Source organism: Oncorhynchus nerka, linkage group LG15 (assembly GCF_034236695.1).
Source record: "Oncorhynchus nerka isolate Pitt River linkage group LG15, Oner_Uvic_2.0, whole genome shotgun sequence".
Taxonomy (NCBI): Eukaryota; Metazoa; Chordata; class Actinopteri; order Salmoniformes; family Salmonidae; genus Oncorhynchus; species Oncorhynchus nerka.
Window position 1 is genome coordinate 19,346,869 of NC_088410.1, and position 11,728 is coordinate 19,358,596.

General features: G+C 44.0%; 1 long non-coding RNA gene across 1 annotated transcript; it reads left to right on the forward strand.

Annotated features, from left to right (window-relative positions):
* The first annotated feature begins 8,099 nt into the window (after nt 1–8,099).
* Nucleotides 8,100–9,053, forward strand: LOC135560098 (uncharacterized). Its single transcript, XR_010458687.1, has 2 exons — nt 8,100–8,348; nt 8,565–9,053. It is a non-coding gene; the product is annotated as an uncharacterized LOC135560098 (long non-coding RNA).
* Nucleotides 9,054–11,728: the final 2,675 nt, after the last annotated feature.

Consider the following 11,728-nt stretch of genomic DNA (forward strand, 5'->3'; position numbering starts at 1 on the left):
CCTGTGTTTTTCCCCCAGAAACATACATGCAGACCCACACACACACACAAGCATATTCACACCCCTCCAACTCTCCACTTTAAAACCCTTTAACGGAGTCATAGGTCTCTGGTCTATTGATGGGAATCAGAGTCTTCAGGGCTGTGTCCCAAATTACACCCTGTTCCCCAGATAGTGTACTACTTGTGACCCGTACTCATTGTCATTTGGGAAACACTACTGGTGTGAGGGGAATTTCCTGTTTCACTGGGCTTTGCCACACAGTGGATGATGCAATTACACTGGAACTAGTGAGTGACCAATGGGAGCAGTTATTGTCCATCAGGCTTGTGTTCTATTCAGTCATGTAAGATCCTGTTTTCCCATCTGCGTGCATTCTCTCTCTCTCTCTCCTCTCTCCTCTCTCCTCTCTCTCTCCATTTCAATTTAAGGGCTTTATTGGCATGGGAAACATGTTAACATTGTCAAAGCAAGTAAAGTAGATCATAAACAAATGTGAAACAAACAATAAACATTGCACTCACAACAGTTCCAAAAGAATAAAGACATTACACATGTCATATTATGTATATATACAGTGTTGTAACAATGTGCAAATGGTTAAAGTACAAAAGGGAAAATAAATCAACGTATATGTGTTGTATTTACAATGGTGTTTGTTCTTCACTGGTTGCCCTTTTCTCGTGGCAACAGGTCACACATCTTGCTGCTGTGATGGAACACTGTGGTATTTCATCCAATAGATATGGGAGTTTATCAAATTTGGGTTTGTTTTCGAATTCTTTGTGGGTCTGTGTAATCTGAGGTAAATGTGTGTCTGTAAGGGTTTTCCTCCTCTTCGTCTGAAGAGGAGGTGTAGCAAGGATCGGACCAAGATGCGGCGTGGTAAGTGTCCATGGTTGTTTATTTAAAAACATGAACTGAACACTCAATGAATACAAAACAATAAACGTGAACAAAACCGAAACAGTACCGTGTGGCGAACAAACACAGACACGGAAACAATCACCCACAAACACACAGTGAAACCCAGGCTACCTAAGTATGATTCTCAATCAGAGACAACTAATGACACCTGCCTCTGATTGAGAACCATACTAGGCCGAAACATAGAAATTCCCAAAACCAAGAAAAACAAACATAGACAACCCACCCAACTCACGCCCTGACCATACTAAAAAAAATACAAAACAAAGGAAATTAAGGTCAGAACGTGACAGTGTCTCTAATTTGCTCATACATTGGGCAGGAGGTTATGAAGTACAGCTCAGTTTCCACCTCATTTTGTGGGCAGTGTGCACAGAGGATATTTTTGCAGAATTCTGCATGCAGCCTCTCAATTTGGTGTTTGTCCCATTTTGTGAATTCTTGGTTGGTGAGCGGACCCCAGACCTCACAACCATAAAGGGCAATGGGTTTTATGACTGGTTCAAGTATTCTTAGCCAGATCCTAATTGGTATGTCAAATTGTATGTTCCTTTTGATGGCATAGAAGGAGCTTCTTGCCTTGTCTCTCAGCTCGTTCACAGCTTTGTTTAGGCCGAGGGATGTATAGTTGTTTGTGTGCTCTAGGGCAATGGTGTCTAGATGGAATTTATATTTGTGGTCCTGGCAACTGGACATTTTTTGGAACAACATTATTTTTTTTATCTTACTGATGTTTACTGTCAGGGCCCAGATCTGACAGAATATGTGCAGAAGATCTAGGTGCTGCTGTAGGCCTTCTCTCTCTCTGTCTGTCTGGAGTAGCAGCTCTGTTAGATGTGTACACACAGACAGCGCTGTTAGATGTGTACACACAGACAGCTCTGTTAGATGTGTACACACAGACAGCTCTGTTAGATGTGTACACACAGACAGCTCTGTTAGATGTGTACACACAGACAGATCTGTTAGATGTGTACACACAGACAGCTCTGTTAGATGTGTACACACAGACAGCTCTGTTAGATGTGTACACACAGACAGATCTGTTAGATGTGTACACACAGACAGCTCTGTTAGATGTGTACACACAGACAGCTCTGTTAGACGTGTACACACAGACAGCTCTGTTAGACGTGTACACACAGACAGCTCTGTTAGACGTGTACACACAGACAGCTCTGTTAGACGTGTACACACAGACAGCTCTGTTAGATGTGTACACACAGACAGCTCTGTTAGATGTGTACACACAGACATCTCTGTTAGATGTGTACACACAGACAGCTCTGTTAGATGTATACACACAGACAGCTCTGTTAGATGTGTACACACAGACAGCTCTGTTAGATGTGTACAAACCGACAGCACTGTTAGATGTGTACACACCGACAGCTCTGTTAGATGTGTACACACAGACAGCTCTGTTAGATGTGTACACACAGACAGCACTGTTAGAGGTGTACACACAGACAGCACTGTTAGAGGTGTACACACAGACAGCTCTTGTAGATGTGTACACCCAGACAGCTCTGTTAGATGTGTACACACAGACAGCACTGTTAGATGTGTACACACAGACAGCTCTGTTAGATGTGTACACACAGACAGCACTGTTAGATGTGTACACACAGACAGCTCTGTTAGATGTGTACACACAGACAGCTGTTAGATGTGTACACACAGACAGCTCTGTTAGATGTGTACACACAGACAGCACTGTTAGATGTGTACACAGACAGCTCTGTTAGATGTGTACACACAGACAGCACTGTTAGATGTGTACACACAGACAGCTCTGTTAGATGTGTACACACAGACAGCTCTGTTAGATGTGTACACACAGACAGCTCTGTTAGATGTGTACACACAGACAGCTCTGTTAGATGTGTACACACAGACAGCGCTGTTAGATGTGTACACACAGACAGCACTGTTAGATGTGTACACACAGACAGCTCTGTTAGATGTGTACACACAGACAGCTCTGTTAGATCTGTACACACAGACGGCTCTGTTAGATGTGTACACACAGACAGCTCTGTTAGATGTGTACACACAGACAGCTCTGTTAGATGTGTACACACAGACAGCTCTGTTAGATGTGTACACACAGACAGAGGGGAAAACTGTACTTCACACATCAGTGAATTTGATAGCTAACCAAACCATGACAGCGTAGAATACCCAGGGCCCATTATGGGGAAATGTCCAGCTGTTCTGTGGGATGTTGGATTAAGGAAATGAAAATAAAGCCTTCTGTAAATGTTTAACTGACTAGGATGTGTGAGTTTGGGTTTCTGCCCATTGTAAATGGGTATAGTAAAGGTCAAGGTTGGGGTCATTTCGAATTAAAGTCAGATAGTTCAAGATGACTTCTAAATAAATGAAAGAGGAGAAGCTTTTCATTTAAAAATCCCTTCCTGAATTGTGTGTCTTTAATTCTAATTAACCCTGGTAAAGATTGACAACCAGATTATAATATCCTCTGGGAAATGGCTAGAAGTGATGGTCACTGGTGTGTGTGTAGTAGGGATGGTGAATTGGTGTGTGTGTGTGTGTAGTATGGATGGTGAATTTGTGTGTGTGGCAACAGCAGGTCCGCTTGCAGCATTCTCTGTAAGCATTGCCTGAAGCACGTGGCACCTACAGTACTGCGAATGGCCAACCCAACTATAACGGTCTCCATCAGTCACTCTCTCTCTACTCACGCACACACCACATCCCAAAGTGCCCTGATGGGGAAGAAACCACCCCCACCCCCCTACTGCCTCTGATCTGGCAGACTCAGTAAACACAAATACTGTGTAGTAGTAGACATGTGTAATAGTAGTAGTTTTTAGTTGTGTATGAATAGGGACATGAGATACATTACATGATAATAACATGGAAAACACTGGTCACTTTCAAGATGCATCATCTTCATGTGATACGCACCCGCTCAAAACCACGCCGGAAGACACGTGTCGGCGCCATCCAATGCTGTTCCAGTATTTAGCGTTTGTAAGTTTTTGAAAAATGCAGAAGGAACCTCGTCTGTTGGAATCACATACTGCCAGTCGCATCGGTTTTGGGCGATTTGAATCATCCTTTTCCTGGTAAGAGAATGATGTCTTGTATTTTTTCATGGTTAGTTTTGATTTCAGTAGTGGACGATGATAATAATAATAAACCTTGGCTGAGAAAGGGGAAAGGCGATACATAGTCAGTTTCACAACTGAATGCATTCAACCCAACTACTTAATCCACGTCCACGGCGACTGGGAAGCAGTTGTTGTTGGGGGTTAACTGCCTTGCTCAAGGGCAGAACGGCAGATTATTTCAGATTATAGGCCCAGTGCTCTTAACCTCTAGGCTATGTGTCACCCAGTTGTTGGCACTTGTAATCAGCTTTATGCACTTTAAGATTGAGACTAAGTTAGTACTTCTGTTTTCAACATTCTGATCTCTGCATGTTTTGGATGTTCAACAGGCAACATTAGGACAGAAGGACAAAATTACCCAGATTGCCCAGGACTAAATACACAACAACAACGTGAGATACTGAAGATAAGCCTACTCTCTTTTTTAACCTTCAAGTTCACAACGTCATTTGAAATGTTCCCGGGGTTTTGGAAGAACAGGACAAGGACGGTCACGGTCACTGAAGGTAAAACGTAAGGGAGCTGGAGTAAAGCCTAGAGAAAGCATCAATCTAGGTGTGGTGCAGGCCATTGAAGTCCCACACCCTGAAGGTATGGATTCTGAGGCTAGGAAACATCACAAGGGAGAAGTCTTGAGGAAACATCCTGAGACTCTGATAGTGGATTACAAAAAAGCATTGAAGAACAGAGTCAAAACCAACTATGTTTTCTACACAGCGCACCCCGCAGCCTGGCGTAGGGCCCTGCGCCAAACCTACCCCAACACTAAAGAGAGAGACATCAACAATGCCGTACAGGTCAAAGTGTATGTCGATGACAGTCCCTTAAAGGTTGTTATTACAGTGAATCTTTATCACACCGGTACCAAGGAGATTGTTAGAATTGCAAATGTATTGTGTTACATTTGTGGTAAATATAGTGTGTGTTTAGATAAGAAACATTTTAAAAGCATAAATTTTTACTTCATTGTCAATAATTGTATGCGCTCAGACATGCTATAAAATATGTATTTAAAACAGAAAGAGAGTGTGTGTGTCTGTGTTTGTGAGTATAATACATCCGTGCGTGTGATTGTGTATGTGTATAATACTGCCCTACCAAGCAAAATAACATACCCCCAATTTGATCCAGAACACAATAGAGGCAGGATACTTGTCCACATGATTAAGCATGTATTTAATGTAGCAAAAATGACATTAACTCATTTTCGACCAAATGAGCAGTTACTGCCTTTTTGCTTGGTTGGGCAGAATACTGGTCCTGTAGGTTGTCTGAGTTGAGGTGGTACTGAGTTGAGATGGTACTGAGTGTATAATACAGCTACTCACTGGTCCTGTAGGTTGTCTGAGCTGGGGTGGTACTGAGTTGGGGTTGTACTGAGTTGGTGTGGTACTGAGTTGGGGTGGTACTGAGTTGGGGTGGTACTGAGTGTATAATACAGCTACTCACTGGTCCTGTAGGTTGTCTGAGTTGGGGTGGTACTGAGTTAAGGTGGTACTGTGTTGGGGTGGTACTGTGTTGGGGTGGTACTGAGTTGGGGTGGTACTGAGTTAGGGTGGTACTGAGTTAGGGTGGTACTGTGTTGGGGTGGTACTGTGTGTATAATACAGCTACTCACTGGTCCTGTAGGTTGTCTGAGTTGGGGTGGTACTGAGTTGGGGTGGTACTGTGTTGGGGTGGTACTGTGTGTATAATACAGCTACTCACTGGTCCTGTAGGTTGTCTGAGCTGGGGTGGTACTGAGTTGGGGTGGTACTGAGTTGGTGTGGTACTGAGTTGGGGTGGTACTGAGTTGGGGTGGTACTGAGTGTATAATACAGCTACTCACTGGTCCTGTAGGTTGTCTGAGTTGGGGTGGTACTGAGTTGGGGTGGTACTGTGTTGGGGTGGTACTGTGTGTATAATACAGCTACTCACTGGTCCTGTAGGTTGTCTGAGTTGGGGTGGTACTGTGTTGGGGTGGTACTGTGTGTATAATACAGCTACTCACTGGTCCTGTAGGTTGTCTGAGTTGGGGTGGTACTGTGTTGGGGTGGTACTGTGTTGGGGTGGTACTGAGTTGGGGTGGTACTGAGTTAGGGTGGTACTGTGTTGGGGTGGTACTGTGTTGGGGTGGTACTGAGTTGGGGTGGTACTGAGTTAGGGTGGTACTGTGTTGGGGTGGTACTGTGTGTATAATACAGCTACTCACTGGTCCTGTAGGTTGTCTGAGTTGGGGTGGTACTGAGTTGGGGTGGTACTGTGTTGGGGTGGTACTGAGTTGGGGTGGTACTGTGTTGGGGTGGTACTGAGTGTATTATACAGCTACTCACTGGTCCTGTAGGTTGTCTGAGTTGGGGTGGTACTGAGTTGGGGTGGTACTGTGTTGGGGTGGTACTGAGTTGGGGTGGTACTGAGTGTATAATACAGCTACTCACTGGTCATGTAGGTTGTCTGAGTTGGGGTGGTACTGTGTTGGGGTGGTACTGAGTTAAGGTGGTACTGTGTTGGGGTGGTACTGAGTTGGGGTGGTACTGTGTTGGGGTGGTACTGAGTTGGGGTGGTACTGAGTTGGGGTGGTACTGTGTTGGGGTGGTACTGAGTGTATAATACAGCTACTCACTGGTCATGTAGGTTGTCTGAGTTGGGGTGGTACTGAGTGTATAATACAGCTACTCACTGGTCATGTAGGTTGTCTGAGTTGGGGTGGTACTGTGTTGGGGTGGTACTGAGTGTATAATACAGCTACTCACTGGTCCTGTAGGTTGTCTGAGTTGGGGTGGTACTGAGTGTATAATACAGCTACTCACTGGTCATGTAGGTTGTCTGAGTTGGGGTGGTACTGTGTTGGGGTGGTACTGAGTGTATAATACAGCTACTCACTGGTCATGTAGGTTGTCTGAGTTGGGGTGGTACTGTGTTGGGGTGGTACTGAGTGTATAATACAGCTACTCACTGGTCATTTAGGTTGTCTGAGTTGGGGTGGTACTGTGTTGGGGTGGTACTGAGTGTATAATACAGCTACTCACTGGTCCTGTAGGTTGTCTGAGTTGGGGTGGTACTGTGTTGGGGTGGTACTGAGTGTATAATACAGCTACTCACTGGTCCTGTAGGTTGTCTGAGTTGGGGTGGTACTGTGTTGGGGTGGTACTGAGTTGGGGTGGTACTGAGTGTATAATACAGCTACTCACTGGTCATGTAGGTTGTCTGAGTTGGGGTGGTACTGTGTTGGGGTGGTACTGAGTTAAGGTGGTCCTGAGTTGGGGTGGTACTGTGTTGGGGTGGTACTGAGTGTATAATACAGCTACTCACTGGTCCTGTAGGTTGTCTGAGTTGGAGTGGTACTGTGTTGGGGTGGTACTGAGTGTATAATACAGCTACTCACTGGTCCTGTAGGTTGTCTGAGTTGGGGTGGTACTGAGTGTATAATACAGCTACTCACTGGTCCTGTAGGTTGTCTGAGTTGGGGTGGTACTGTGTTGGGGTGGTACTGAGTTGGGGTGGTACTGAGTGTATAATACAGCTACTCACTGGTCCTGTAGGTTGTCTGAGTTGGAGTGGTACTGTGTTGGGGTGGTACTGAGTGTATAATACAGCTACTCACTGGTCATGTAGGTTGTCTGAGTTGGGGTGGTACTGTGTGTATAATACAGCTACTCACTGGTCATGTAGGTTGTCTGAGTTGGGGTGGTACTGTGTTGGGGTGGTACTGAGTGTATAATACAGCTACTCACTGGTCCTGTAGGTTGTCTGAGTTGGAGTGGTACTGTGTTGGGGTGGTACTGAGTGTATAATACAGCTACTCACTGGTCCTGTAGGTTGTCTGAGTTGGGGTGGTACTGAGTGTATAATACAGCTACTCACTGGTCCTGTAGGTTGTCTGAGTTGGGGTGGTACTGTGTGTCAGCCTTGATGCAAAGTGATCACATGTGAATAATAAAAAATGAGAATACGTTTGGGCTTCTATGCCTGAACATCAGTGCTGTTTATCACCTGTTAGCACTTTTTGCATCTCGGCCTCCTTGGTTTTTCCTTTGTGGGTGAGTAGCTACGTATTACAGACAGTAAGGGGCGCCATAAGACACAAAAAGGACATTGTTACCATTGCAGGATCCTTATTCATTAGTGCACACAGGAGCACAACGTAGGCAAACAATTTGCACTGGAAAACGAAAACGAGCGTTTCTTATTGGACAACCTCAGGCAGTCCATTTTCCTGTGTTTGGTACCTAAATGAATAGGCTGTAACCCGGCTCAGCTGCTGCAAAGATGGCGGACAGAAATACCAGGATCGAAGCAAATGTACGGGATTATAACGTCATAACGATTCATGCAAAAACATAGTTGACAGGAATATGTTAGTTAATGTAGAGACAAACGATTATGCATGTTTTATCATAAAGTCAATTTGCGAAAATCGCGATTTAACAAGCTTTCTGACTAGCTAACAGTAGCCAGCTAGCTAGCTTTATGGGTGTTTTGACATGAATATGAAATTGTAATTCGTGTTTGTTTTAGGGACTCCTGAAACAACCAGCAAACCAGGTTCGTCTTGTGAAACGGTGGATGTAAAGAATCTAGCTAGGTAAAGCGTTTACTGCAAATTGAATGTACAATTTTGTAAGCTTGCCTTGTGGATAACGTAACTAGCTAACTATTTTCTTGTTTATTGGGCAGTGGATGATAAAAATCCCTGTATACCCATGGATGTGTAGCTAGCTGTCTAGCTGATCTGTGTATGGACCCAAACGTTTGGTATACATATTGGTTCAGAACCTAGATATGAACTTAAGGTTTCATAGCCGGTTGTATCAACTTCAAAACAGTCTGAATGACATTAATGAAGCCTATGGATTGAGTAGAATATAATATAACTTTGTGCCAAGGATGCAAGTCGTATATACATGTAGCATGAGATCCCCCCCCCCACATTGTAGCCTGTACATTTAATATATTCACTGATCATGTACTCTACCTTGGCAAATAAAGGTGCGGTTCAGGTATGAATGTCTGTGAGATTCTTTTTCAGTCATATCCAATACCAGGAGTATCAAACGGCATTCTTTGAATGGTGCCGTGTCTGCATGTATGTATTACAATTATACACTTCAAGTGTTTACCAATCTTGATCCTGGGACATCAATGCTTGGTTACACATGAACTATGCAATAGACTAGAAACATGATTTAACTAGTTAAATGGCTGATTTGTAATTCATATATACAGTACATTACACTTCCTATGCATCATTTAAATAGGTTCATCTATCTAATTTCCTTCATCTGCACTGATCTGAGGACAGGATAGGTGTGGTATTTCATCAAATGAGAGACTTCAACCAGTAGAGAATGTGAAATGTTTTACATAAGTGTCTCTAGAGGTGTCTCCTAACCAGCCTTGGGCCCCAAATTGGCCTGAAGGTTATCGTAACAGCGGGTGAGGTGGCGATGATGGTTCTGACGGTTGGCATACTCTCTCACATCAAAACATACCTGCAGATGAGACAGAATAAAACAACAAACAAGGCTTAATCATGCCATCACTGTCAACATAAGAATGCGTGAGAGTTTATCACAACCTGGCTCGTGGGAATTGACAAAGAGCTCTTATAGGATCAAGGGCACATAATAATATTCAATACATTTGCTATTTATTTAGCCATCTTACATAAAACATTTTGTTCATTGAAAATTGTAAAAAAAAAAACGGTAATCGCATTTTTATTTGGCGTTGGAATATCAGCTGTGTCGGTGAACTCCCATGTCTGAACTGGCTCCATAGAGGGCACAGCATGATCAGAGGTGAGAGGTCACTTGGTTGGGTCAACAGGAAGTATTATTAAAGAGGTGCTTTACATTGAAGTACAGATAGGATAAAGTAATCCTTCTCACCCCCCCCCTTAAAAGATTTAGATGCACTATTGTAAAGTGGCTGCTCCACTCGATGTCATAAGGTGAATGCACCAATTTGTAAGTCGCTCTGGATAAGAGCGTCTGCTAAATGACGTAAATGTAAATGTACTTTATGCAGACACTTGAGTACAAACAATTTAGCGAAATACAGTTTGACATTTGCTATCATTGTTTTCTATGTTGCGTGCACGCTTCATAGTTTACGTGGTAACAGTCATTGTTATAATTTAACCATTATCATTCTCAAGTAAATAGTCACAGTTCAAAGTAATGTCTTGTTTACCTCTATTCCTCAGCAGTGATGGATGCCACGGTGTGCTGATAAAAGAGGTCCGACCTGAATCCCAGGGTTAAAATACGGTTCCGGAAGGAAGTTGGGAAATGCCCACCCTTTGTTCACCCCAGTGGAACTCTTTTTTCCTTTGAAGAGTTTAAAATTGCCTTGGAGCTGGCCACTCCCCTTATTAATGGAACGTCCCATCAGCGAGTTGATTTTTGGTTTATGTACGTTCTGTTCCTGCACGTTATAGTGTAGTTCTTTTTAACGTTAATACTTTACAGGACAGTTCGTTTTTCAAGTCATTTAGCCCTTGGTATATTTTAAAGCACTTTGGTTTATTTGCTTGTCGTATTTTGTATCATCCAAGTTTTGATAAATAAACCCCCTTATTGTTTCATTGTGACACTCACTTGATTTGATTGACAGCCTGACTCAGCGTTCTCTTCAACAGAGCCTGGATGCTCCTGATCAACTCCACCTCCTGCGGTACACAAACACAACCATCACCTTATTTTCAGATTGGTTTCTAGTGAAATAACGTCTATGCAACATTTAATAATGATACAAGTATTTAGGTGAACTAGAGCAAAGATAAGTCGATGTTATTTTTGTATCATCAGCAGCACCTCTTCTACGCGGTCGCCGTTCCCGACAGGTTAGGTTATCCATGGCGATGGCGAACAGGATCTCGGTGGCGTCCAGCGCCTTCAACAGCCTCCTCTTCTGCCCCAGGAGGAGGTCTGTCTCGGCCACCAGCTTCTCGATGTGCCGCTGCAGCTCCGACTTCCAGAAGTGGATATGCTGCAGTCTCTCTCCCAGTTGCCGCGTCACCTCAGCTTGGGTGTGCAGAGTCCCGGCCTTGGTCTCTGTATCCAGTGTTTTGGACTCATGGCAAATCCTCTTTGCGTTGTTTCAGTCTGTAACCACCTGGTGAAGGGTAGAGAAATGCTTGAAGTGCCATTCCTCCGGGCTGCCATTCCTCTGGGCTGCCATTCCTCTGAACGGTACCCCGCAGTAGCCAAGCCAGAGGAGGGATACAAGTGTATGTGGACGGGAGGCCACTCTAAAGTGTGCAATGCCACATATGTCTCAAGTTTTGAGGAAGCATTGGCATGCTGACTGAAGGAATGTCCACCAGAGCTGTTGCCAGAGAATTTAATGTTAATTTCTCCACCATAAGCCACCTCCAACATTGTTTTAGACAATATGGCAGAATGTTGAATAACCACACCAGACCAGACCTCCACATCTGGGTTCTTCACCTGCAGGATCGTTTGAGACCAGCCACCCAGACAGCTGATGAAACTGAGGAGTATTTCTGTCTGTAGTAAAGCCCTTTTGTGGGGGAACAAATCATTCTGATTGGCTGGGCCTGGCTCCCAAGTAGGTGGTCCTATGCTCTTCCAGGCCCGTCTATGGCTGCGCCCCTGCCCAGTCATATGAAGTCCATAGATTAGAGCCTAATTGTTAGAGGAAATTATGGTTGAAAT